Source organism: Bos grunniens, chromosome 14, assembly GCF_055505025.1.
Source record: "Bos grunniens cultivar Pamir isolate PY7600 chromosome 14, Bosgru_T2T1.0, whole genome shotgun sequence".
Classification (NCBI taxonomy): Eukaryota; Metazoa; Chordata; class Mammalia; order Artiodactyla; family Bovidae; genus Bos; species Bos grunniens.
This window is the reverse complement of record NC_141178.1, coordinates 41,661,318-41,689,240: the sequence shown is the minus strand read 5'-3', so window position 1 is coordinate 41,689,240 and position 27,923 is coordinate 41,661,318. Positions and strand designations below refer to the sequence as shown.

At 36.8% G+C, this 27,923-nt stretch overlaps 1 long non-coding RNA gene across 2 annotated transcripts in view; it reads left to right on the top strand.

Annotated features, from left to right (window-relative positions):
* LOC147359326 (uncharacterized) overlaps positions 1-24,490 on the top strand; it is a 90,136-nt gene extending 65,646 nt beyond the window's left edge. The window contains exons 3-4 of one of the 2 annotated variants that reach the window (XR_015140246.1): positions 8,645-8,722; positions 23,623-24,490. This is a non-coding gene — a long non-coding RNA (uncharacterized LOC147359326). The remainder of the gene's footprint in view (positions 1-8,644; positions 8,723-23,622) is intronic. The other variant, XR_015140247.1, reaches the window with a different exon arrangement.
* The last annotated feature ends 3,433 nt before the right edge of the window (positions 24,491-27,923 follow it).

The following is a 27,923-nucleotide window of genomic DNA, read 5'->3' as shown; positions in this document are numbered from 1 at the left end:
GGCAGAAAGTTGGATGCCATTCAAAAATTTTATCCAGCACATCCTTCCTTTTCTCTTCTCCTGGAGATAGGACTGAGTAGTTTACTAAACCCAAAATTGGCTGCCATACTTCCAGTTTTCAGTTGTGAACATTTATTTTGGAAAAAGATGTCTATAGGAAGACACATAAGAGGCAGTTCCTCTCCTCTATCAACAAAGATAGCTTTCTATATCTAATGAACAAAAAACAGTTACAGTGTGTTTTAGTAATATTTTATAAAATTCCAGAATGATACTGTACTTGGTTTTTGCAGAATGGAATTAAGAACCTCAAAACAGCCTCCTTCTATACAGCAGCTCTAATATGATGTAGAAAGTTACCAAGTTTGGAACTTTTGCAAAACCCTTAGAGTTCCCTGCTCTCAGATGTTATAGTACTTTCCCACTGATAGTAATTAGAAATTAAATTTGGAATATGAGGAATCTTTAAATTTTCCTTTGCCTAACTTAATATATTAGCTGTGTTGAGAAAATTTCCTTTGTGCTATATGGCACAGAATGGTATGGCCTAGGGAGGTATTGTTTTACCCATTAGAAATAGTCCATTAAACCAATGCAAATCCATGGCATTCCCTGGGAGAAAGAGTCAAATTTAAAGAACCTTTGTGGATTGCTTAGATTAAGAGAATCATAAGGGCCATGGTACATCAGAGTTCTTCAAAGCTCTGAATGATGGGTGAGATCATATACAATTTAGTATTACTTTCAGGTCCTGGCATTGCTCTAAGATTACCTCTTCAAGAGGCACCCCTGTCAGTGTCACACACGCTCCAGTTGTCCTTCAAACCAGCTGTGTGTTTACTATGTGTGTATACCAGTTATACTTCTGGTTCCTTTAGCGAACATGCCTGATCCAACTTGTTTTCTCCAATCAATCACATCCTGGGATCCAATGTATAAATCCCATATCATATATCTTTGCATAACTGTTCTAAAGAATCTTATTTTATGTACTATTTGTGTTAGAATAGTGAACATTGTCATGTAAGTAAAAAATTTTGCATATAATAATGTGGTAAACCATCCAAGTGTCATATCAACTAAAACACCAAATAAACCTAAAGAGAAAAAAAAAAAAAGAAATAAAACCTCTTACACAAAATTGATATAATTCTTCACTTTAAAGAGGACCGATGCGGGTAGAAAACTGGGATTTTAGGGCTACCAAATTTTCTCCAAACTTGTTCCTGTCTTATTTTTCCCCTCTATTTTCTCTTATTGTTTTGTTTAGTTGCTAAGTCATGTCTGACTCTTTATGTTACTGTATGGACTGTAGTCCAACACCATGGACAGTAGACTGCCAGGCTCTTCTGTCCGTGGAATTTCCCAGACAAGAACACTGGAGTGGGTTATCCTTTCCTTCTCTTCTCTTTTTCTTAGGATCCCTCAGATGTGTAACTAGCTTTTTCTTTTTCTTTCCTTTTCTTTTTGTAAACCATGATGATAACTTTGAAACCAAGAAAAAAAAAAGGTTAATTTGTGGATAACAGCCTTTGGGGATGTCATATTAAAATACTACTTAAATGTTTATAAAAAAGAATAGAAAATCAGAATGTTTCCTCCACAAGAGAGGAAAAGACATTTTAAGAGATAAGATGATGGGATATATTTTAAAGGAAGTTTAGCAGAGCTTATGTGATTTGCTTTTCACCAACACAGTAACATCTCACTTCACATCTTTTAAAAAATGAGTCCAAAAATACTCTGTTTATAGACAATGATAGCTACTGATGCTGCTATGGCTCAAAAACCTTTTGCCATTTCTCTGCCCCATTTCCCTGGCCTTGGGTGTCTTTGCTCCCAACAGCCCACATGGACTATGCTTTATTAGAGAATTTCCCTCCTTCTACTGGAGTCACTTTCTATATGGATGCAGAGAGACCTGGAAGTGAGGGTCTGAGTTTACAGCACTCCACACTAACTTCCCTCAAGACAAACAACACTGAGGTATAATTTGCACTTCAGAGATCCTTTGCAAGATCAGACTGAAGCTAGCCTCTAAGAAAAAGACAACCTGAAATCACTTCCTTGCTTGTTTTCCCCATTCTCCCTGTCTTTATTCTGTTCCTCTCAGTTCCTTACTAGTTTATCCTGGGAACACTTCTTAATTTATCACTTGCATACAGATCCTTTTCTTAAGTCTATTTCTGGGGAATCCAATCCGAGGACAATCTTATGCAAAAATACTCTTGTACAATAATTTTCTTATTTTAGAATTATCCAGTGAATGATCTCTTTGTGAGAGAAAATGCATATAGTCAATGAATTCATTAAATGCATATTTATTGAGAAACTACTAAGTGTAAAGCACTGTAGTAAGAACTTTGCACATAGGCAAGAACAAGAGCTCTTCCTGCCTAAATTCTACTGACAGACAGATACAAGCATTAAATGAATGATATACTTAAGAAGATACATAATTATTTCTATGAAGGATCTATGAAAGCAAACATAGGAGAGGGGTAAAATAGCCTGGACTATCAGAGGAAGTTTCCTTAAAGAAGTAATATTGAAACTGAAACCTAAAAATGACTAGGAGAAAATCACATGAGTAGGATGGGGGGATTTCTCCAAAGTGGAAAACAAAGAGTAAGTCTTAGGAGCAGGACAGAAGGCCAGCATGGCCCTGGTAGAGTGAACATTGGTGTGATGTAAGGCAAGGCAGGTGGGCAGGTGCCAAATCATACATTTCCTCTGGCATATTAAGAATTTCTGTTTTATCCTAAAGGCAATGGGTAACCCTGAAGAATTTTAGGAAAAGTGCATGTGCTTAGTCACTCAGATGTGTCTGACTGTTTGCAACTCCAAGGACCATGGCCAGCCATGATTCTCTATCCATGGAAATTCTCCAGGCAAGATTATTGGTGTGGGTTGCCATGCCCTCCTCCAGGGAATCTTCCCAACCCAAGGATTGAACCCAGGTCTCCCACACTGCATGCGGATTCTTTACTATCTAAGCCACCAGGGAAGCCAAGGAAGAGAAGGGATATGATCAAAAGATTGCTTTGTTTAGAGGTCCTGGTTTAGTCTAAACTGAAACAAGAGCATAACGTCTTTGGGGGACATCTAGGTACAATCTTCCCTCATAGCTTAGTCAGTATCTGCCTGCAATTCAGGAGACCTGGTTTTGATTCCTGGGTTGGGAAGATCCCCTGGAGAAGGAAATGACAACCCACTCCAGCGTTCTTGCCTGAAGAATCCATGGACAGAGGGACAGAGGAACCTGTCTGGCTACAGTCCATGGGGTCGCAAGAGTCAGATACGACTTGGTGACTAAACTGCTACTACTAGGTACAATCTTTGGCTCTGATCTTGGCTTTGGCTGATGTTGCCAGAGGATATAGAGAAGTAAATGGTTGGATTCAAAAGACATTTTAACAGTAGCACTGAGTGGACAATTAGTTATAGACAGGAGAAGAGGAAAGTATCAAAAATCATAGTCCCATTTCTGTCACGAACACTTGGGTACATGTTCATGTTATCTAGGAGAATGTCAACCACAGGAAGAAAGCTGCTTTGAAGGCCATAACAGATGCTAAAGGTATTGATTATGTATTCCAATTATATCCAATATAAAAAAACACATATAAGTGAGAAACACCTTTAATCTCTGCATATAAATATAAACACATATGGGAATTTTTTTAGTTTTTGATGAAATATTTAACTTGGTTATGACTTCATTACATCTGTGCTCATTCAAAATATATTTCTATATTCTGCGTATAGTTAGCCACCTAGAAAATGAAAAGTATATGAAGCTTTTCTGAAAAACATTGTAGGAAGAAGAAGGAAGGGAAGGAAAAGTGGGGAGATTTGCAAAGGAAAAGAAGGGAAAACAAAGAAAGAGGAATTAATGGAAAAAAGAATAAAGAAAGAAATAGAAATTGGGAGGAATGGAAGGAAAGAAGAAAAGAAGAAAGGAAGGAGACAAGGATTTTTTTTCCCTATTAATTGTCACTGTCATATTTGACCTTCTACCAAGGTCATTCACCCACCTGTAATGAAGACAAATGTAATGTACTGGATTCTGCCTAGATGATGAAACAAATCCATTTTTTCATTTGACAGTTCAGACTTTTAATTTGCTGTTTCATCTTCAAAAAAGAAAGAAAGGTTGAATTGGGTTTGGTATGCTTGTAAATTTGGATTAAGTTTAGTCTGCTCTATTCTATAAGCAAAATAGCTTATTACTCTTGCAAACTTTAAGATGAGATCAAAGCAATACATTCTATTAACTAGACATTTTCCACTAAAGGTAAGTCATTTCTTGCTCCCAAGAGAATGCCTCAGAATAATTTAGAAAGAAAATTCTCCATGTTGCTCGGTATGAACGAGAAAAATCATACACATAGTGTAAGTACAATAGGAAATCTCTTCCATGTTTCTTGGTCCTGCAGTGTGGATTTTGTAGGGTGATACGTAGAACTCTCCACATGGCATTATAATTGAAACGTTGTATGTTACAAGATTCCGTTTTTCATCTCCCTTCCATAATAGTCACTCTTTAATCTTTTTTTTCCCCCCTTCTGTTGCCTCATTTTGCCTTCTCAGAGTATTACACATGCTGAATACCATTATTACTTTTGGTTATTAACTAGGGATGGATTTGGAAAAAGTAATTTTGTGCCAGCTTGATGCAGCAGAATAAGCTGTCAAACATCATAGCTGGTGACAGTGTGCTGTCCTTCTGTGAAGCTGCAGCACAGTGTGTGTTATAGCTGGGAGGTTATAGGTAATCAGAGAGGATTACTGAAGGCAGCTTTATTAAATATCTGTGGAGGTCTACTGTGGCTGCGACCAGATAATATGAGCTTCCAATATGAAAACAGGAAATTATTAATAAACTGGATTGGCTGTTCTGAATGCCCTTGCAAAAGTTTATCTAATTTTACTTTCCAGGGAGATGAATGTCAAGTATTAGATTTATTATTACTTAAGGTGTAGGCCTTTTATACTTTGAAGTGATTCTCTTTTAATTTGTTATATTTCCCTGGATGTTTGATGATATTAACATTGTTTAAACCAGGATGTTTCCATTCTCATTTTCTAGTAAGTAAATTTTGACAGTTCAGAGTAGAGCAGGTTTCATGTATTCTTTCTGATGGTATATGATAAAATATGGCTTACCAGGAGACTTAAATATATAAGTAGGCAAGATGTTTTTCCATGTTGGAATAAAGCATTTTATAAGCTTGTGTCCAATACAGTTCTTTAATCTTTTTTCGTGAAAATTTTCAAAAGCGAAAAAAAAAAAGTCAGTTTGTTCTGTCTTTTAAAGGATCCTTTCATTTATGGCAGAAGAAACTGTTGATTTATTTTTGTTTAATTGCAGCACAAAATAATAAGGCATAGCATTTGAAGAACTCCTACAACTGCTTTGATGCACCTTCGTCTATTCAGGAATGTGAGAAAGGCAGCACCTTATGTTTAACACTGTGAAGTTTGACAAGCATTGAAACAAAAAAGGAAGTGTAAATTTTACTAATCAAAACATCTGTACGGTGCAGCCATTTACATTTTCCTATTAAGACATGAGAGAAATGTTAATTTTAGACGACTCTTTTTATGACCTATAATTACTGTCATTAAGAAAGCTCTGGAGACTTACAGGGGGCCTTTGACTGAAATACAGTTTGACATGTTCTATAATTAATGCTGAATTAACGTGCTACATGAAGTGCCTTTGGAAAAAAAAAAAAGGCTTCTTTTTCTCAAAGAGAAGTCAAAGAAATTATATTACAGGCATGCCCACCAGCACAGCTGTATTTCAACATATATTTTCAAGCCTGTGAAAAGCTGACTTCTCAGGTACTTTAAAATGAGTATTAAGACTTTCTTTCGGTTTAGGTAGGATATGTATACAAAGGAAAATGTATTTGTTTCCAAGTTCTTTCTTTCATATTCTAGATGAAAAATTAATACATTAAAGTATTAAAAGATGTTTGCCCCTTGGAAGAAAAGATATGACCAACCTAGACAGCATATTAAAGAACAAAGATATTACTTTGCTGACGAAGGTCCGTCTAGTCAAAGCTATGGTTTTTCCAGTTGTCATGTATGGATGTAAGAGTTGGGCCATAAAGAAAGCTGAGCACTGAAGAATTGATGCTTTCAAACTGTGGTATTGGAGAAGACTCTTGAGAGTCCCTTGGATTGCAAGGAGATCAAATCAGTCAATCCTGAAGGAAATCAATCCTGAATATTCATTGGAAGGACTGATGCTGAAGCTGAAACTCTGATGCTTTGGCCACCTGATGCAAAGAACTGACTCATTGGAAAGGGCTCTGATGCTGGGAAAGACTGAAGGCAGTAGGAGAAGGGGATGACAGAGGATGAGATGGTTGGATGGCATCACCGACTCAATGGACATGAGTTTGAGCAAGCTCTGGGAGTGGGTGATGGACAGGGTAGCCTGGCGTGCTGCAGCTCGTGAGGTCACAAAGAGTCGGACATAACTGAGTGACTGAACTGAGCTGAACTGAAGTTTGGTCACTTTTGATATACTAAGAACACTGAGAAAACTGAAAAAAGAGAGAAAATTTGATCATAAAATGCACAATTAGTGCTCCTAGTGTAGTAATTCTAATGCTTTCTTACAAGAGTGTTACTGTAATCTTTTTCTAGAATATAAGATACATGAGGGCAGGTGATATTGTCTTTAAATCCTTTACAACTAGAATTTGCATATCTACTGGGTCCTTAAATTTGGTGAATGAACTAAAAGAGTAAGGAATATAATAATACTATTTCAAAAAAAATGCTATTTTGATATTTTTAAAGATCTTCTCTACACTACTGTAATATTCAATATGTTTTTGAAGTCCCTGACAAGAAATGTGATATAACATCTTCTGTAGGTGGGGTTTTGTGTTTGTGTGATATGAAAAAAGACAAATGATTTTTCAGAATAAACTTTTAAATGAAAACTGCTCAAATTAATTAAAAAGGAAAATCTAATTTTTGGGTAAAAGCACATTTTGTGGTAGTTCTAATAATTTTACATTAGCCATACTCAAAAAGAGTGAAACTGTAAAATATCCTTGAGGACATTTCCAGAGAGTATCTTAAACAATTTCATTACTAATAATATTTTAAATAAAGATAATTATCAAAATTCCTTGGAATCAAAACTCAACATTATTTTCCTTATAATTTTAATTACACTACTATTAAGATTTTTGTTTAATGTTTATTATATTACAAAGCTGATGTTCTGAGGAAGACTGGAAATAACGTGTCCTCTACCAGAATCCACTTCTAAGTTTACTACACAGAGTCAGCCTCAGGGGACAGTTAATACACAAAGCATTAAAATACTTCTAGGTCAAATTCCTAATATTGACTTTGCTATTGGTTTTCTTGGTGGCTCGGACAGTAAAGAATCTGCCTACAGTGTAGGAGAACTGGGTCAGGAAGATCCCATAGAGAAGGGAATGGCAATGCATGCTGGTATTCCTGCCTAGAGGATTTCCTGTACAGAGAAGCCTGCCTGTCTATAGTCCATGGGGTCACAAAGAATCAGCCATGACTGAGCGATTCACACTTTCACTTCCCTGGTGACTCAGTGGTAAAGAATCTGCCTGCTAATGTAGGAGACATGGGTTTGATCCCTGGGTTGCAAAGATCCCCTAAACAAGGGAATGGCAATCCACTCCAGTATTCCTGCTGGGGAAATCCCATGGACAGGGGAGCCTGGCAGGTTATAGTCCCTGGGGTTGCAAAAGAGTCAGATATGACTTAGCTCATAAACAACAACAACAATTTTTGGTTTGAAAAATTAGATGTCTCAGATTATTTCGTTGTTCGAAAATTTCCCAGAGTAGCTCAGCGCCTGAACTGATTCCTCCTTGCAATAGAAGCAGGACTGGACTAATCTGCTGTCAGTTAAAAAACAAAAAAAATGCATGGCACAAAATAAATAAAGAAAAACCAAAACAACAACAAGAACAACAACAAAAAAACCCAAACAAAAGGATATCCAAATAGCCTCAGTAAAGGCAAAAGGGACTCTGACATATTTTAAACCAAAAAAAAAATCTATGATAAACCCCCAAAGGAATCTCTTCTTCAACTCCTGCTTCTGTGTGAGCAAATGTTTGTTTTTATTAAAATTGGCTTAGAAAAAATGTCATAATAAATATGTGTAATCATATTGGACAGAGAGCTATTATTCTCAATCTGGAAAGCACACTCTCATGAGTTCTAAAATAATCTGCATTCAAATGAGATGTGTACATGAAAATACAAGGAAATAGCTTGCATATATACAAAATTAGAAAAGGAAATCAAGATTTGCAAAGTATAGGCAATCAAAATTAAGGAGCATGTAACAATGCTTTTAGATTTAAATTTTACTTATCACTGGGTATTAAAATTGTTCAAGCCTTTGAAGAAAATTTTCCATAAAAGTTTCAATTATTCTTCTTTTGATTGCTATTGTAGTTAAACTCTATATTGTTTGGGGCAAAGGAATATCTAATTTTTCATGTTGGGATATTAATAGGGACCTATAAGATATATTTGAAATGCCCTAATTTATTATTTCCTTCCTCATTTTTTGTCAGAAATTAAGCTCAAATTTTTTTCTTTTTGATCCATCCAGGAAAGAGAGAAGGAAAAATATCACTCCAGTCAGAATGAGCACAGTGAACTGAAGTTAAATACAGTATATTTTATTTTGGTAAGCAGCTTTTGCTACTTCCTTTTGGGAAATAAGAAAATGAAAATAAATAAATAAATAAATGATAGATCCAGTCCTTTCCTGGACCTCTTTTTTGTATTTCACAAACGTCTCTCATTTGCTTGTGAGCTTCTGGAGGATGAGGGTCATGTTCTGTTCCTTTAAGAATTCTAAATGTAACCTTGGTGTTGATACAGCCCCATCCCAAGTTCTAGGTGAATGCCATTGATACAGACATTAAGTCTGGGAACTAAGTTTCCTTCATATAAGAAATGAGGATACAGCTGGTCTTTGCAAAACTTTGATGTCTTCTCTGAAGAAAATAAACAGATGTAAAAAGTGCAACTGTGGAAAAAATAGAAATACATAATGTTTTCTTCAAAAGGTGAATGATGTATGAATGAATGCCTCTGTGTGTGTGTGTGTGTGTGTGTGTGTGTGATTGAAGCAACCACTGAATAAATGGTATGTTAAATACATTGCTTGTGGGCTATGATTAAAATAAAAAGTTTCTCTGAAATTGCTGCTACCTCAACAATAAAAATCCTAAAGTGTTTTCAAGTGCCAAATTAGAGTCTCTACTTAGCAATTAGAATATATCCAGTCCAATATATTCATCAACATTTTATTTTTAGTCAAGTTAAAAGCTTATTACCTCTTTAAACCATGATAAGGTTGTAACTGGGGGTGTCTTTCTAGAAGGAGCGTGTTCAATGATGTCAGCTCTCCCCATTCATTTCCTCCCTTTCCCATGGCAGCAATGAGGTAGGAGAAGGCTGGAGAGGTCGGGGATAGAACTGAAGTTTTTATTTTCTAGATGACTTCACACTTCCAGACCTTGAAGTTGATTAAGGTGACCTTTGTCCTTTTTGAGGGCATTTGTGGAAAATTCAGAGTCCATCACCAGAGGATACATTTGAAGCCCTCTTGACTCTAATCCAGTGTCACTCCTGAACGACTTTGCAGTCCCTGTGTGGCCCAGGCTCTCTTCTTAGGTGGGGCACAATGATGGTGTGCAGGTCTATTAATGCTGCCATTTCTGGCCTACTGCTTTCCCAAGGGTGAGTCAGGCACCATCCTTTCTCCCTGGCCCCACTTAGGTTTAGTGGGCCCAGAGCAGATTCTTTCCAGAGGCCTGTGAATGCCCTTTCACAAAACTTAAGGTAAAGGATGTGGAGCCTTCAGCCCTCTCTACTTTGGAGAAGGTGATGGCTTCATTTGTCAGTTTCTCTCCAAAGATGTGGCTTTACAACTCTCTCTCAAGTACTGTGGTGTGGTGGTTTAGTCACTAAGTCATGTCCGACTCTTTGCACCCCCATGACTGTAGCCTGCCAGGCTCCTCTGCCCGTGAGATTTCTCAGGCGAGAATACTGGCGGGAGTTGCCATTTCCTTCTCCAGGGGATCTTTCCAACCCAGGGATCGAATCCTTGTCTCTTATGTCTCCTGCATTGACAGGTGGGTTCCTAAGCGCTAGTGCCACCAGGGAAGCCCTCTTCCAACTATAATCCTTCCTTATTTCCCTGATATGACCCACGGTCCCACAGTTGCAAAACTCATCATTTGTCCCTATAGTAAATTGTGCATTTCAAACCGTCTACATTTTTTTGTTTTCTCTACAACGTCTCCCATTTTCTTATGTTACAACTTCATTGAAAGAGATGTGCATGCATGCTAAGTCCCTTCAGTCATGCCTGATTTTTTGTGACTCTGTGGACTGTAGTCGGCCAGGCTTTTCTGCCCACAGGATTCTCCAAGCCAGAATACTGGAGTAGGTTGCAAGAGAGGTGAGAGGAAGACAATTAAGTTGGTAAGTATTTGGAAGAGAGAATGAAATATTTGGCTATGTTTCTAAATAGTGAAACTATTTCATCAAATAAAATCTGACTTTTGTTCAAAAAAGGAAAGAAGAATTGTATTCATTGAAGTTGGAAAGCTTGATCGGTGAATCTCCTTCCTTCTCTCTCCAATTCTCTGCCCTTGAAACAACTCTTTCTACAGAAACCACTGGATATGAGAGTATATGTGGAAAGACCTCTCTCTCCTAAAGGCCATATATGATTCAGGACAAATAGAAGGTTTATTCTAAGGAAGACTAAAAATCAGATAAATGTTGAGGAGAGACTAAAGAGTATGAAAACAATTAGGAAACAATAAAGTGACCCCAGAAAAGGCAGAAAGAAAGTATATAAAGGGGCATTAATAGTGATTTAGTTAGCTTGTTAGGTAGGTAGCTGTTAGAAGAGCAAAATAACAAGCTTTTTCTTGTATTTCTTTTGTTTCTTCTTCTTGAGGAGTAGCAGCATGGTTTATGGCTATATCTTTGTAGCTCCAAAGGCATGTCTTACTCTTCTTCCCCCTTTGTCTCCATGGAGATGTTTACTTTCAATGTAATTCTATTAACACGTTACATGTTAGCAGAGAATTTAATGCAGATTTTGAGAAGTGATAGATTCATAATGGGATCCAGTTACTTAAATTTGACCACATCATCTCCTCTATCTTCAAACATGCTGCCAATTTTCATTCTTTTGCTTTTTAATGAAAAATAATTACTGAAGAATATCATTATTTCTTCTGTAAGAATGAGGCTTGGAAGATTATAGGGATTTTTCAAATAATAACAGCTCTTGGGCTCTGACTTTATTTCCATATCTCATAAATCTAAATGTACCGTTTTTGTTAGCTATTTTTTTCTTTTTTAACAAAGGTATATATGTGAACTCAATATTTGGAATATGATTCCAAAATTTTATGTGTATTTCACATCAACTGCATCTTTTTTCCCTTTTATCTTTTGACCACTTCTCCCATTTCCACATCCCCCACCTTCTCCCTGAGGCAACCATCTTTATTTCTGTATATTAGGTTATTTTTTATTTTCCCTTCTTTCTTTTAATTTTCTTTGTAAAAAAGATTCCATGTACAAGACAGTGCATATGGTTATTTGTCTTTCTCTGTCAGACTAACTTCACTTAGCATGATGCCCCCTGCCCTCAATTGTTGTCCACACGTCTGTTTCCTATGTCTGGATCTCTATTCCTACAGTTTTCAATATCTGAGTCTATGACTTAGTCCTGTTGGTTTCAAAGCTGAAATGTCCATATACCAGAAAAACTACCATTCAACTACTAAGTATCCATATGTCTGAACTTGAATGCTTTTTCATTGTCTCAACACCCTGAGTACCAATCTCCACAAAAAAAGTAAAGGGATAAATAAACCTGCAAACATACTAAAGAAATCATCATTTTCTAGTGCTGTATTTCATTTGTCTTCAGATGACACTTCAGTTCACCCAGTGCTATTAGCAGGTAGCATGAGACTTATCTCTGACTACTTCCTCCCTCTAATTAAATGAGTACTTTTCCTGAATACTTCAGAGTGCCTACCAGTGCCTAACATTTGTCAGTGCCTTCATTTTTAGATAAAGTTTAAGATCCTCAGCATGCCAAACTGATCCTTCATGATCCAATCTTGGTTAACTCATGCAGCATCATCTTTCATCATTTTTTTCTACATTATAATTTATTTTCTAGTAGTAATGAACAAACTGTTAATTCCCCAGACTTATGCTAATAGTACCGGAATCTGTGTCTTGAGTGTCTTGGTTCCTTATCTGTCCAGAAACTATTGATTTTACTTTTAAAGCATGATCGAGCTTTAAAAAATTTTCTTTAATGACGCTTTATCCTAGTTCAATAGCTAACAAATCCCTAAAATTGCTACAAATGTAGGTAGAGGTCTGTTTACCTACAGATATTATTACAACTCAAGTAACATTTTCCCATTCTATTGTTTTCCATTTTTCTTTGCATTGCTCCCTGAGGAAGGCTTTCTTATCTCTCCTTGCTATTCTTTGGAACTCTGCATTCAAATGGGTATATCTTTCCTTTTCTCCTTTGCTTTTTGCTTCCTTTTTTTTCACAGCTATTTGTAAGGCCTCCTCAGACAGCCATTTTGCTTTTTTGCATTTCTTTTTCTTGGGGATGGTCTTGATTCCTGTCTCCTGTACAATATCATGAACCTTCGTCCATAGTTCATCAGGCACTCTGTCTATCAGATCTAGTCCCTTAACTATTTCTCACTTTGACTGTATAATCGTAAGGGATTTGATGTAGGTCATACCTGAATGGTCTAGTGGTTTTCCCTACTTTCTTCAATTTAAGTCTGAATTTGGCAATAAGGAGTTCATGATCTGAGCCAGTCAGCTTCTGATCTTGTTTTTGCTGACTATATAGAGCTTCTCCATCTTTGGCTGCAAATAATATAATCAATCTGATATCGGTGTTGACCATATGGTGATGTCCATGTGTAGAGTCTTCTCTTGTGTTGTTGGAAGAGGGTATTTGCTATGACCAGTGCGTTCTCTTGGCAGAACTCTGTTAGTCTTTGCCCTGCTTCATTCTGTAGTCTAAGTCCAAAATTGCCTGTTACTCCAGGTATTTCTTGACTTCCTACTTTTGCATTCCAGTCCCCTATAATGAAAAGGATATCTTTTTTGAATGTTAGTTCTAGAAGGTCTTGTAGGTCTTCACAGAACTGTTCAACTTCAGCTTCTTCAGCATTACTGGTTGGGGCATAGGCTTGATTACCATGATATTGAATGGTTTGCCTTGGAAATGAACAGAGATCATTCTGTCATTTTTGAGATTGCATCCAAGTACTGCATTTTGGGTGTTAGTTCTAAAAGGTCTTGTAGTTCTTCATAGAACCATTCAACTTCAGCTTCTTCAGCATTACTGGTTGGGGCATAGAATTGGATTACTGTGATATTGAATGGTTTGCCATGGAAACGAACAGAGACCATTCTGTCATCTTTGAGATTGTATCTAAGTACTGCATTTCGGACTCTTTTGTTGACCATGATGGCTACTCCATTTCTTCCAAGGGATTCCTGCCCACAGTAGTATATATAATGGTTATCTGAGTTCAATTCACCCATTCCAGTCCATTTTAGTTCTCTGATTCCTAGAATGTCGATGTTCACACTTGCCATCTCCTGTTTGACCACTTCCAATCTGCCTTGATTCATGGACCTAACATTTCAGGTTCCTATGCAATATTGCTCTTTACAGCATTGGACCTTGCTTCTATCACCAGTCATACCCACAACTGAGTATTGTTTTTGCTTTGGCTCCATCCCTTCATTCTTTCTGGAGTTATTTCTCCACTGATCTCCAGAAGCATATGGGGCATCTACCGACCTGGGGAGCTCTTTCAGTATCCTATCATTTTGCCTTTTTCTAATGTTCATGGGGTTCTCAAGGCAAGAATACTGAAGTGTTTGCCATTCCCTTCTCCGGTGGACCACATTCTGTCAGACCTCTCCACCATGACCCACCTGTCTTGAGTTGCCCCACATGGCATGGCTTAGTTTAATTGAGTTAGACAAGGCTGTGGTCATGTGATCAGATTGACTAGTTTTCTGTGATTATGGTTTCAGTGTGTCTGCCCTCTGATGCCCTTTAGCAACACTTACCATCTTACTTGGGTTTCTCTTACGTTGGACATGAGGTATCTCTTCAGGGCTGTTCCAGCAAAGAACAGCTGCTGCTCCTTACCTTGAATGAGGGGTATCTCCTCATAGTGCTCCTCCTGACCTTGAAAGTGGAGTAGCTCCTCTTGGCCCTCTTGCACCCATGCAGCTGCTGCTCCTTGGACATGGGGTTGCTCCTATTGGCTGCTCCCTGACCTCTGGTGTGGGTTAGCTCCCCTCTGCCCCTGCCCCTATCAATAATCTCAGATATGCAGATGACACCACCCTTATGGCAGAAAGTGAAGAGGGACTAAAAAACCTCTTGACGAAAGTGGAAGAGGAGACTGAAAAAGTTAGCTTAAAGCTCAACATTCAGAAAACTAAGATTGTGGCATCTGGTCCCATCACTTCATGGCAAATAGATAGGGAAACAGTGGACACAGTGTCAGACTTTATTTTGGGGGGCTCCAAAATCACTGCAGATGGTGATTGCAGCTGTGAAATTTAAAGACTCTTACTCCTACCTTGCCAACAAAGGTCCGTCTAGTCAAGGCTATGGTTTTTCCTGTGGTCATGTATGGATGTGAGAGTTGGACTGTGAAGAAAGCTGAGCACTAAAGAATTGATTCTTTTGAGCTGTGGTGTTGGAGAAGACTCTTGAGAGTCCCTTGGACTGCAAGGAGATCCAACCAGTCCATTCTGAAAGAGATCAGCCCTGGGATTTCTTTGGAAGGAATGATGCTAAAGCTGAAATTCCAGTACTTTGGCTACCTCATGCGAAGAGTTGACTCATTGGAAAAGACTCTGATGCTGGGAGGGATTGGGGGCAGGAGAAGAAGGGGATGACAGAGGATGAGATGGCTGGATGCATCACTGACTCGATGGACGTGAGTCTGAGTGAACTCTGGGAGTTGGTGGTGGACAAGGAGGCCTGGCGTGCTGCGATTCATGGGGTCTCAAAGAGTCAGACACGACTGAGCAACTCAACTGAACTGAACTGCATTTTGGACTCTCTTGTTGACTATGATGGCTACTCCATTTCTTCTAAGGGATCCTGGCCCACAGTAGTAGATATAATGGTCATCTGAGTTAAAGTCACCCATTCCACTCCATCTTAGTTCACTGACTCCTAAAATGTCGATGTTCACTCTTGTCACCTCCTGTTTGACCATGTCTAATTTGCCTTAATTCATGTACCTAACATTCCAGGTTCCTATGCAATATTGCTCTTTACAGCATCGGACCTTGCTTCTATCACCAGTCACACCCACAGCTGGGTGTTGTTTTTGCTTTGGCTCCATCCCTTCATTCTTTCTGGAGTTATTTCTCCACTGATCTCCAGTAGCATATTGGGCACCTACTGACCTGGGGAGTTCCTCTTTCAGTGTCCTATGTTTTTGCCTTTTAATACTGTTCTCAAGGCAAGAATACTGAAGTGGTTTGCCATTCCCTTCTCCAGTGGACCACATTCTGTCAGCAATACGTGAACCACGAACGTCCACATATTAAGCCGGTTTTAGAAAAGGCAAAGGAAACAAAGATCAAATTGCCAACATCTGCTGGATCATCAAAAAAAATCAAAAGAGTTCCAGAAAAATATATATTTCTGCTTTATTGACTATGCCAAAACCTTTGACTGTGTGGATCACAATAAACTGTGGAAAAATCTGAAAGTGATGGGAATACCAGACCACCTGACCTGCCTCTTGAGAAACCTGTATGCAGGTTAGGAAGCAACAGTTAGAAATGGACATGGAACAACAGACTGGTTCCAAATAGGAAAAGGAGTATATCAAGGCTGTATATTGTCACCCTGCTTATTTAACTTATATGCAGAGTACATCATGAGAAACGCTGGGCTGGAGGAAGCACAAGCTGGAATCAGGATTACCAGGAGAAATATCAATAACCTCAGATATGCAGATGACACCACCCTTATGGCAGAAAGTGAAGAATAACTAAAGAGCCTCTTGGTGAAAGTGAAAGAGGAGAGTGAAAAAGTTGGCTTAAAGCTCAACATTCAGAAAACAAAGATCATGGCATCTGGTCCCATCACTTCATGGCAAATAGATGGGGAAACAGTGGAAACAGTGTCAGACTTTATTCTTTTGGGCTCCAAAACCACTGCAGATGGTGATTGCAGCCATGAAATTAAGAGACCCTTACTTCTTGGGAATAAAGTTATGACCAACCTGGACAGCATATTAAAAAGCAGAGACATTACTTTGTCAACAAAGGTCCTTCTAGTCAAGGCTATGGTTTTTCCAGTGGTCATGTATGGATGTGAGGTTTGGACTATAAAGAAAGCTGAGTGCTGAAGAATTGATGCTTTTGAACTGTGGTGTTGAAGAAGAATCTTGAGAGTCCCTTGGACTGCAAGGAAGTCCAAGCAGTCTATCCTAAAGGAGATCAGTCCTGAGTGTTCATTGGAAGGACTGATGTTGAAGCTGAAACTCCAATACTTTGGCCACCTCATGTGAAGAGCTGACTCATTTGAAAAGACCCTGATTCACGGAAAGATTGAGGGCTGTGGAGAAGGGGACTTCAGGGAATGAGATGGTTAGATGGCATCACTGATTCAATGAACATGGATTTGGGTAAACTCCGGGAGTTGGTGATGGACAGGGAAGCCTGGCATGCTTTGTTTCATGGGTTTGCAAGGAGTCGGACACGACTGAGCAACTGAACTGAAAGTAACATTTTAGTAATATAGAGAATTATAATGTGATCGACATGTGTAATTTTAAAATTTCTAGAATTTCTGTTAAGAAAAAGGGAAAAATAAAACAGATGAACTTAATTTTAGTAATATATGCAATCATATCAAAAGCTTATTATTTCAAAATAAAATTATTTTTTAAAAGTTATACTAAGTCTTTTTAAAATCTGGTGTATATTTTACACTTACAGTATATTTCCATTTGAGTTACTTAAACTTAACTGCTTGGCCTTCCTCAGTGTCTCAGTGGTAAAGAATCTGCCTGTAATGCAGGACATGCATGAGACACTGGTTCGATCACTGGGTTGGGAAGATCCCCTGGAGGAGGGCATGACAGCCCTTTTGTATTCTTTCCTGGAGAAACCCATGGAAAGAGGAGCCTGGCAGGCTACAGTCCATAGGGTTACAAAGAGTTGGACATGACTGAAGCTACTGAGCACTCACACACAAGCAAACTTTAGTGCTTAGTAGGTATGTATGGCTAGTGACTCATTGGATGACTGACCAAGTTCATCCAATGAGCTAGGCTGTATTTTTACATTTAAATTGATGAAAATAATAATAAGATTAATAATATTTATTGACATGATATGAAATGTCAATTTCAGTATTCTTAATAAAGATTCATTGGACTATAACAATGCTTATGCATTTATATTCTCTGTAGCAAATTCCATGCTAAAAATTGACAGTGAATTAGCTTTGAGAAACTATGTGGCCCCCCAAAGTTTAAGATACTTACTACCTGGCCCTTTGCAGAAAAAGTGTATTTCTCTGTTTTTTAGTGGTCCTTTTGGTTAGGGCCATGTATTACTTATTTTAGTTTGCACTCAACACATAGCTGACACACAAAGTAGACTCTATGTTTTCAAAATAGTATATATTTTATGCATTCAATTTACAAGCCCTTATTGAACAACCATAATCCTAAAACTCAATCTAACTAGAAACTGTATCTTGGAATTCTTCTAGCCCAGAACATGTGTCACCAGAATAATATTTCCCACTCTTTGAGACTCTTTCCAGCTCTTTGCCACCCCATGGACTATACAGTCTATGGAAATCTCTAGGCCAGAGTTGGTAGTCTTTCCCTTCTCCAGGGATCTTCCCAACCCAGGGATCAAACCCAGGTCTCCTGCATTGCAGGTAGAGTCTTTACCAGCTGAGCTATCAGGGAAGCCCAGAATAATAATAAAACATTGTCAAAAAAAGAATTCTCAATTCCGATATCTGCATCCAAACTTCAAGTCTTCCTCATCTGCCATCTGGAGCAATTTACTTACCTTCTGTAATTCTTCGTTTTAATATCTTTAAAATGGGTCAAAATAATGCTAACTCATAGGGCTGTGCAATGATTAAATGAGATGATGCATATAATAACAGTATAGTGAGTGAAATCTGGTAAGTATTCAATAAATATTAGATATTTTTAGTACATATATCTAAAGTTTCTTAACCTAAAAGTGTATTCCTTTCAGTAGCTTTTAGTGTCTGCTTTTCAATGAAATGATATTTTAATTAATGGAGTTCATAAAACTGTAAATATTTATCCATTTCATCAAATATTAGCATAACTATGTAGATAAGTTATAAGTAATTTGAACACTGAAACATATTACTGAAATATTATAATTAAACATCTTTTAAATGTATATAAATGGAAATGAAGAATAATTTCAAAGGAGAAATGGGATTAATCCATAAGAAACATGAAAGAAGTATTACTTAGAAAGTTTTAAGGATTTTAGAATGAGGAACATACATTTTAGTAATATACTATATAGCTCTACACTAGGCCCATAAAATATTTTTTAAATAAGAATTTAAAAGTTAATAAGCAATGTGTAAATGTTACAAATTATGATTTTTCATATTATAAAATTATTCAAATCAAATGGCTCCATTTATTTCCCTTGTTGACTTGTTAACATAGCTAAAAATAATTACTTGGACAGTTATGTTTAATTTAGGTTTTATGACTCCTTGGAGTGAAGAGAGGAAGAGTGTTGTAATATTCTGGACATGGAGAATCATTTGCTATGGTAAACTGGATAAATGTTTGTGCTGCCTCACGGGAGTGGAAGAGAAAAGAGTAGCTGCTTCTATTCTGCTGAGACACCAAAGTCTCCATATTCTTTCAAAATCAGTGGCCTTAGAGGGATCGTGAATTGCTGAGGTAGAACAATCCTTACTCTTCTTTATCTCTCATCTACTGCCTTTGAAATCAGCTAGAGCTGTGTATTTGGAAGCAGCACAAAGGGTACGACTAGAAATAAAAATATGGCCTAGGATTTGTGATGCTCAAGTGATTCAGACTCATTTCTCCAATAGCAGCAGTACTGAAATATGCTAGACTTATCACTGATATATGGCAGTTCATAGTGTTCTAATTCATTTCACAGAAGTAATCCTGCCCAGCCCTACCATTACTCTTTTAAATAGAACTTACACTTGGTTCCATTTGAAATAATTCATCATTAAGCTCAGAATACCTAAGTCCATCAAATTATGCAGATACAGAAAGTGTCCAGACCTTCTTTGTGGACAAAATCACAGTGGTTAAAAACTCCTCTGATATGTAATGCTCAACTGTGATATAAAATGAACTTCCAGCCTGCCAAAGCTTTTTCTTCCTTCAAGTAGTTTCTAAAATTCTGCATATTTGTTTCCCAGTGACTAAAAATGGGAATAAGCAAGTCCCTTAGCTTCTGTATTCAGCATGCAACAAAATTCGCTTATTTTTTTCTTATGTGTAAGACTGACATTTTAACAATAGTCTCTTAACATCTTCTTTATTGTATGAATCCACTGCATAGGTTAGTATTGTGTACTTTAGAGACAACATGTCTGTGCTAATTAATTTTATTACATTAATATATATTAATTTTGATTTGTATTATTGGTTCTTCAGCATCAATTATGCAGATTTTATTTTACCATTTCACCAAAGAAAGAAATGAAATGTATCCCATGTGTTAGAAAAAATACTTATATGAGTAATCTAGAAAATAATTATCACTATGTAGTATTTCACGGTGCAATGTTACAGATTATTACTGAAATCACTATGTTAACTTTGCTTTTTTTTTCCTTTTAATTTGTAACCCTGTTGTCCACTTTGCTGGATTTATTTTATGGATCACAAATAGACCTAATTTCTTAAACATTTATTGCTGTAAAAGACCACTTAACAACAATAACAAAATAATTATACTGTCTTTAGATTCGTAGGATTTAGGGATTTTCTTCTTAAAAAAACCAATCAGATAGATTTAAATAAAAGAAGCCAACCATTTAAGAAGAGAAATAACATAAAGTGCCCAAACTTCAACTTCCTGTTACTTATAAATACATAATGTCTTATGTTTGTAAACAAGTTCAGATAAAAAATACTCTAGTTTTTTTTTCAAAGCTATCACACCATGGAACTAATATTTTATTAAAGTGTATAATTATTAATCAGTTTCAATTCAAAACATAGCAATTCTTTGGTTTCTGCACACTCTAGTTACACATTGAGTAGTCTCTTATTTTAAGTCAAACTCCTATCACTAATCATGGAGGAACAAAGATGTGTCCAAATTTTGAAGGAACATGGGTGTCCCAAAGCTCAGATAATGAATTTTAGCTCTCTCTGGAGAAAAGACTTTCCTGTATGTAGTCTGGCAATATTCCAAGATTTCTTTTTAAAAGTAACTCCATATGTGTACTGAAAATAAGCTAGTGATGTTTTAAATCAACTGGAAAGAGAGGCTGTTCTTTTCAATATTTTTTTCCTAAGCATAACTTTGAAGTGCAGCATTTGGGGATTATGAAGGTTTGGGTTACCTGCTGAATGAAGGCATGGAAAATTATTTGAAAGTACCTTCCTTTTTTTGAAACAGTCCTTTAAACTTATGAAATATCACCTGTGGTTAAGAAAAAAGTATGCAATTGAAAGCATTTTTTTCAACCTAAAGACAAAGAGTTAATTTTAAATTGTGATTATATTTTCCAAATTTTCTATGGCTGCAAGATCACAATCAAAAGTTTGTGGTTCACTTATTTTAGAGGTAGGAGATGATGGGGACAAGTGAATGTTATTAAATTAGAGAAAATATGGATAAATTTATAATGAGTTAGGTACTGTGAGCAAAACTGAAGCAAAGACCACAGCTTACTATGCTCTAATGATTGTCTCATAGCAGGATTTTAAGTGATTTCATTCTCAAATAAATTCAACTTGCATCTATTTCTCAGTAATGTGTTCTAAATTTATGTAAAGCATTTAAATATTTGAAATATATGTATATGTACATATAGTTCATTTTGTATTACTTCTGGCTAGCAAAAAGTTGGTACATTGCCAGATTTGTATATCATGTGTATATATGTATTTGAATAAGAATTCTTCAGAAAATAAAGGAATTGTAATAATATATGTCTTATTTACATCGTAAAAGATATCCTTTGCCTAATGTGTCACAGACACAGTTGATGGAGTTGGATATTGTCTAACAGCCTTTTGAAAAGATATGAATGTTTCTGTAGTTAAATATTTATTTTAACACACAAAATTTGTTTTTCACTATATCCAAAAAGGAAGATGGTGGCATCTTTTTTATTTTACTAGCTATATAAATTGATAAAAAAGTAACCAAAAAAGCAACCTGATACTTCTTAAATGGAAACTGTGTTAAAAATCATGTTTTAGAGATACTGTAAAGCTATCTCTTCAGAAACTCATTTTTAAAGTATTTCAACATTTATAATTGGCAAATAATTTTTAATTTATATATTTAAACAATGTGACATAGTGCATAACTTATGTTAAAACTAACATTCACTAGATATATTTTTCATAAAATTAAGAAATACTGAATGTATCTTTCATGTAATTGGTGCTGTGCTAAGAGCTAAGGAATCAACCAAATATGTTGTTGCTGTGTTCAATTACTAAGTCATGTCTGACTCTTTGAAACCAATGAACTGCAACACATTGGTTATATTGCATATTATCTATTGATTAGTGTTAAGGAGAAAAAGATATTGCAGAAAAGGGAAGTAGAATATTCTGGGTGTGTTTCATGGAAAGATTATTGAAATTTTTGATAGAAAGGCTGAAAATCACCTCTGAAGTAGCTTTTGAATGAAGACCTAAGTTGAACTTCAAAGTAGATATTGTATATGTCTGGAAGAAGTGTACTACCTCAAGGTATACATAGGGGAAGTTTCTTGTATTTTACAAACAGAGAAGATGGCAATATGGCTGTAGAAAGGCAGAGAAATATGTAGCAGAAGAAGTCTGAAAAGTAATAGAGTCATGATCAAATAGGATCTTGAATGTCATGCAAAGACTGGATTTTAACTAGGGTAGTTGGAGGATCCTAAGAACACGAATAACATAATGTGAATTATGTGTTAGTAGACCACAACAATTTTGAGAATAGACTATTAGCTGGCAAAGATGGAGGCAACAAGATAATTTAGAAATCCATCGCAACAATCAGGGGAGAGATGTTTTCCTTAGCAGTGGATTGTGACAGTGGTGAAGGTGAAGATAATAAAATGTGGTTGAATATTAAACCTATGGTATTTTGAAAATAGAGACAGCAGGGCTTGCTGATTAATTTCATGTGGGATACAAGAAAATAAGAAGAGTTAATAACAGCAAAGGCCGAGGTTGGAAGGTTGGGGTTCTCACTGACTGTGATGAAGAAGACTGTTGAAAGGAGTGGGTTTGGGGAGAACAAGTCTGATATTTGGATGATAAAGTCCAAGATGCTAGTAGACGTTCAGGTTGATAGTACAATAGTTTATTATTTATATAAGTCTGGAGCTTATTTGGAAGCCTAGAGTTGAGATATAAATTTAGGAGTCATTAGCGGAGAAGGCAATGGCACCCCACTCCAGTACTTTTGCCTTGAAAATCCCATGGACGGAGAAGCCTGGTAGGCTGCAGTCCATGGGGTCGCTAGAGTCGGACACGACTGAGCAACTTCACTTTCACTTTTCACTTTCATGCATTGAAGGAAATGGCAACCCACTCCAGTGTTCTTGCCTAGAGAATCCCAGGGACGGGGAAGCCTGGTGGGCTGCCGTCTATGGGGTCGCAGAGTTGGACACGACTGAAGCGACTTAGCAGCAGTAGCAGCAGCAGCATGTTGTTGGCTTCCCTGGTGGCTCAGAGGGTAAAGCGTCTGCCCGCAATGGAGACCCGGGATTGATCCCTGAGTCAGGAAGATCCCCTGGAGAAGGCAATGGCAACCCACTCCAGTACTCATGCCTGGAAAATCCCATGGACAGAGGAGCCTGGTAGGCTACAGTCCATAGGGTCGCAAAGAGTCAGACTCAACTGAGTGACTTCACTTACTTAGCATGTTGTTGTTGTTGTTTAGCTGCTACGTAGTGTCTCTTTGAGACCCTATGGACTGTAGCCTGCCAGACTCCTCTGTCCATGGGATTTCCTGGGCAAGAATACTGGAGTAGGCAACCATCTAGGGTGTCTTCCCGACCCAGGGACCGAACCTGGGTCTCCTCATTGGCAAGCAGATTCTTTTACCTCTGAGCCACCAGGGAAGCCCAAATTCAAAGCACATTAGATTGTATTAAAACAGTTACCCTGGATGAGTATACCCAGTGTGTCTAGATAAAGATAAATATCCAATTTCTTATTACAAAGTTAAATATAATTCTTTATTACTTTTTATTTTTATATTTTTCAGACTCATCTATATAAAAAAGCTTAATAGAAAAAACTGGAAAATGCAATATCAAGAAAAAAACAACTAGATATTGACACATAAAAAGGAGAGCTGGCAGAATCACCACAACTACCCTGTAGAATGTTGTATTATTATGTATTGGTTTTGAAAATGTATATGCCTTATGATAAAAAATTCACATTTACAGTGTATACTGGGGAAATATTATAAAGAATATTTATTATATGTGCCCTAAAGACATACAACTATTTTATTGCAATATTTCAAATCAACATCTATCAGAAGAGAAATGGGAGACTGACTGAGGAATGAAATATTACATAGCTGTCAAAAATAGATACTCCAGAACAATTTTTATATACATGAGTCCAACTTTGATTGGACTCACAGACCTAATACTGAGTAAACAAAACAAATGCAGAACACTTTATACTTTATAGTTATGAAATAATAGTATTTCAATTAAAAATCATAAATATTGTACATACGTAGATCTCTGCTATGATAATGTTTGTACTAAATATAAAAACATGAATAGCCTCAAATTTAATCATAATTATTGCTTATAGAGTAGGAGAAGGGGAACATGGATAATTATAATATTATCTGTAGTTGATGTACTATCAAACATATAATATTATCGGATACAACTATAACAAAAATGTTTTTCTTAGTTGTGTTATCCTATTTTTTCTACATATTTTTGTATCGTTTTAAACAGAAGATCTGATGGTTTTGTGTGTGTGTGAAAATTGTATTAGGAACACTTCCAGAAATTGAGTCATCATGCTATAGAGTTGGATTGCTGCTAGAACTATTAAATAAATTGAAAAATACTTGGCTCTTAGTAAAGAATTTTGCCAAACTCTATTATTAACTTCTCTCAATGTATGTATCTGCATTTTCCTTCCACTAGTTTCTAGTAGTCAAATATAAATTCATAGCATCACACAGCCCAAAATGAAAAGGGAGGAAAGAGTCTACATCTTAAAAGAAAAATCCCAGCCCTGACACAACTCAGTTTAAAAATTGAAATAGACATCATGGGGAGAAAATTCCCAAACAGCAGATGTTGTGGTTCACTTTTCAATTGTTGATATTAAACAAGAACACCTCTGAGATTTCACATCCTGTGTTTATAGATTGTAGTTAAAATGGTAAAGTGGTATATTCTGGTACTTTTAAATATTTTATGATATAAGGAATTTATGATGAAGAATCATTTTGCTCACAAAATGTTAGATTTCCTCTAACATTCTGTTTTAACTTGGAAGGAAACTATACCTATAATCTATACTGAATGGATTGGAAACAATGAACAGATAGTGATATAAAATGATTTTGTACAAAGTAAATGTTTTCATTTTCAGATAGGTAAATGTTCAACACAACATGGAATATGATTATCTTTTAATATTGTATCTACAAGGATTAGCTAAACATAAAGAATAATGAAATTGATAAATTAATATGTAAAATCATTCAATTTAGTAGTTTGAAATAAATATGAGAAAATACTCTCTATTACAAACATAGATCATTACTAATACTGATATAAAGTATTCTCTTTTTAAATTGATAAGGCAGAAGAAAGTAAAGCTTGCCAAGTTACACATTAATCTTCTATTAGATCTAATTAGGTTTACATTCTAGACGTTTTAAAAGTTACATGAAGAAAAACTGTTTTCTACAGTTTCTATTTTTAATTCTTTATAACCATTTTCACATCCCTGCTATTAATTACAAGGGCATGAGGAAATAAAGTTATCTTTTGGAATGAGTTTTCTTTGACTTGAAAAGAAAAAAAAAAACACAATGAACCTGCCAAGCATATTCAGATCAGATCAGTGGCTCAGTGGTGTTTGACTCTTGTGACCCCATGAATTGCAGCACGCCAGGCCTCCCTGTCCATCACCAACTCCCGGAGTTCACTCAGACTCACGTCCATCGAGTCAGTGATGCCATCCAGCCATCTCATCCTCTGGCGTCCCCTTCTCCTCCTGCCCCCAATCCCTCCCAGCATCAGAGTCTTTTCCAATGAGTCAACTCTTCACATGAGGTGGCCAAAGTACTAGACTTTCAGCTTTAGCATCATTCCTTCCAAAGAAATCCCAGGGCTGATCTCCTTCAAAATGGACTGGTTGGATCTCCTTGCAGTCCAAGGGACTTTCAAGAGTCTTCTCCAACACCACAGTTCAAAAGCATCAATTCTTAGGCGCTCAGCCTTCTTCACAGTCCAACTCTCACATCCATACATGACCACTGGAAAAACCATAGCCTTGACTAGACGAACCTTTGCTGGCAAATTAATGTCTCTGCTTTTCAATATGCTATCTAGGTTGGTCATAACTTTCCTTCCAAGGAGTAAGCGTCTTTTAATTTCATGGCTGCAGTCACCATCTGCAGTGATTTTGGAGCCCAGAAAAATAAAGTCTGACACTGTTTCCACTGTTTCCCCATCTATTTTTCATGAAGTGATGAGACCGGATGCCATGATCTTCGTTTTCTGAATGTTGAGCTTTAAGCCAACTTTCTCATTCTCCACTTTCACTTTCATCAAGAGGCTTTTGAGTTCCTTTTCACTTTCTGCTATAAGGGTGGTGTCATCTGCATATCTGAGGTTATTGATATTTCTCCTGGCAATCTTGATTCCAGCTTGTGCTTCTTCCAGTCCAGTGTTTCTCATGATGTACTCTGCATAGAAGTTAAATAAGCAGGGTGACAATATACAGCCTTGACGTACTCCTTTTCCTATTTGCAACCAGTCTGTTGTTCCATGTCCAGTTCTAACTGTTGCTTCCTGACCTGAATACAGATTTCTCAAGAGGCAGGTCAGGTGGTCTGGTATTCCCATCTCTTTCAGAATTTCCCACAGTTGATTGTGATCCACACAGTCAAAGGCTTTGGCATAGTCAATAAAGCAGAAATAGATGTTTTTTCTGGAACTCTCTTGCTTTTTTCATGATCCAGCAGATGTTAGCAATTTGATCTCTGGTTCCTCTGCCTTTTCTAAAACCAGCTGAACATAAGGAAGTTCTCGGTTCGCGTACTGCTGAAGCCTGGCTTGGAGAATTTTGAGCATTACTTTACTAGCATGTGAGATGAGTGCAATTGTGCTGTAGTTTGAGCATTCTTTGGCATTGCCTTTCTTTGGGATTGGAATGAAAACTGACCTTTTCCATCTGGATGCAGATTGCCTAGATTTGAATTTTTTAATCTCAGTCATCTTTTTCACCTTTAAAGTGAGGCTTATCATTTTGTGAAGATTCAGTGGGATAATACATAAAGGTGCCTAGTGTTTGGCACCTGAGAAGCACCCAGCTCTCATCTATCTACAGTATAATTAGTACTGATTTTGTTGTTGGAAAGGAACTAATTTTAAAAATAGTCTCTGGTCTTACAGCATCTTCTTTACACTCCCTTAACTCATTCTCTTTTAAGGATCATTTAGAAAATCACATGTGGTTAGGTTCTTTTCCCAGTTAAAATCATTAACAATTTTCATTTACTTTTAGGCCAAAGACCAAATATGTCTGTTTGGTCATAACATGTCTATTAGGGTCCTACACAATGTCACCTTTGCCTTCCTCAACAGCTTCATCGTTAACAACTTTTCCCACTGCTTTTGCCCCCCAGAAACACTTTGTTCTCTCAAAGTTACCAACTTCCTTCCTCCTATGGACAAACCTATACACATGCAGTCCTTCTAGCCAGTCAATCCCTGCTTACCCTTTAGATCTCTGTCCTAAGTTCAGCTTCTCTGAGTCTTCCTGGACAGTCTCTGAACCCTCCAGCCCTGGTCAATCTGTTCTACAACACATGTTTCTTAAAGTTTTGTGATTAGTTTTATGGTGGTGTGGTATTTTAATATATTGGAAAAGAGAGTTTTTCCACCCAGAAAATATATGTTAAGTTAAAAGAATAGTCACTGGATCCCCTGCAATTGCCCATGGCTATATAAAACTCTTCCCAACCAGAGAAAGGGAGAAGAGGAATCAGAGAGGGAATAAAAGAGCTTATACCTTTTTGGGTCCCAGAGTCAGGGTAGGTAGAGTAATGAAAATAAAAACAAGAACAAACAAATGGGATCTAATTAAATTTAAAAGTTTTTGCACAGCAAAGGAAACCATCAACAAAAGAAAAAGACAACCCTCAGAATGGGAGAAAATATTCACAAATGAAACAATATACAAGGGATTAATTTCCAAAATGCACAAACATCTCATGTAGACTCAATAAAATAAATAAATAATTGAATCAAAAATGGGCAGAATATCTAAATAGACATTTATCCAAAGAAG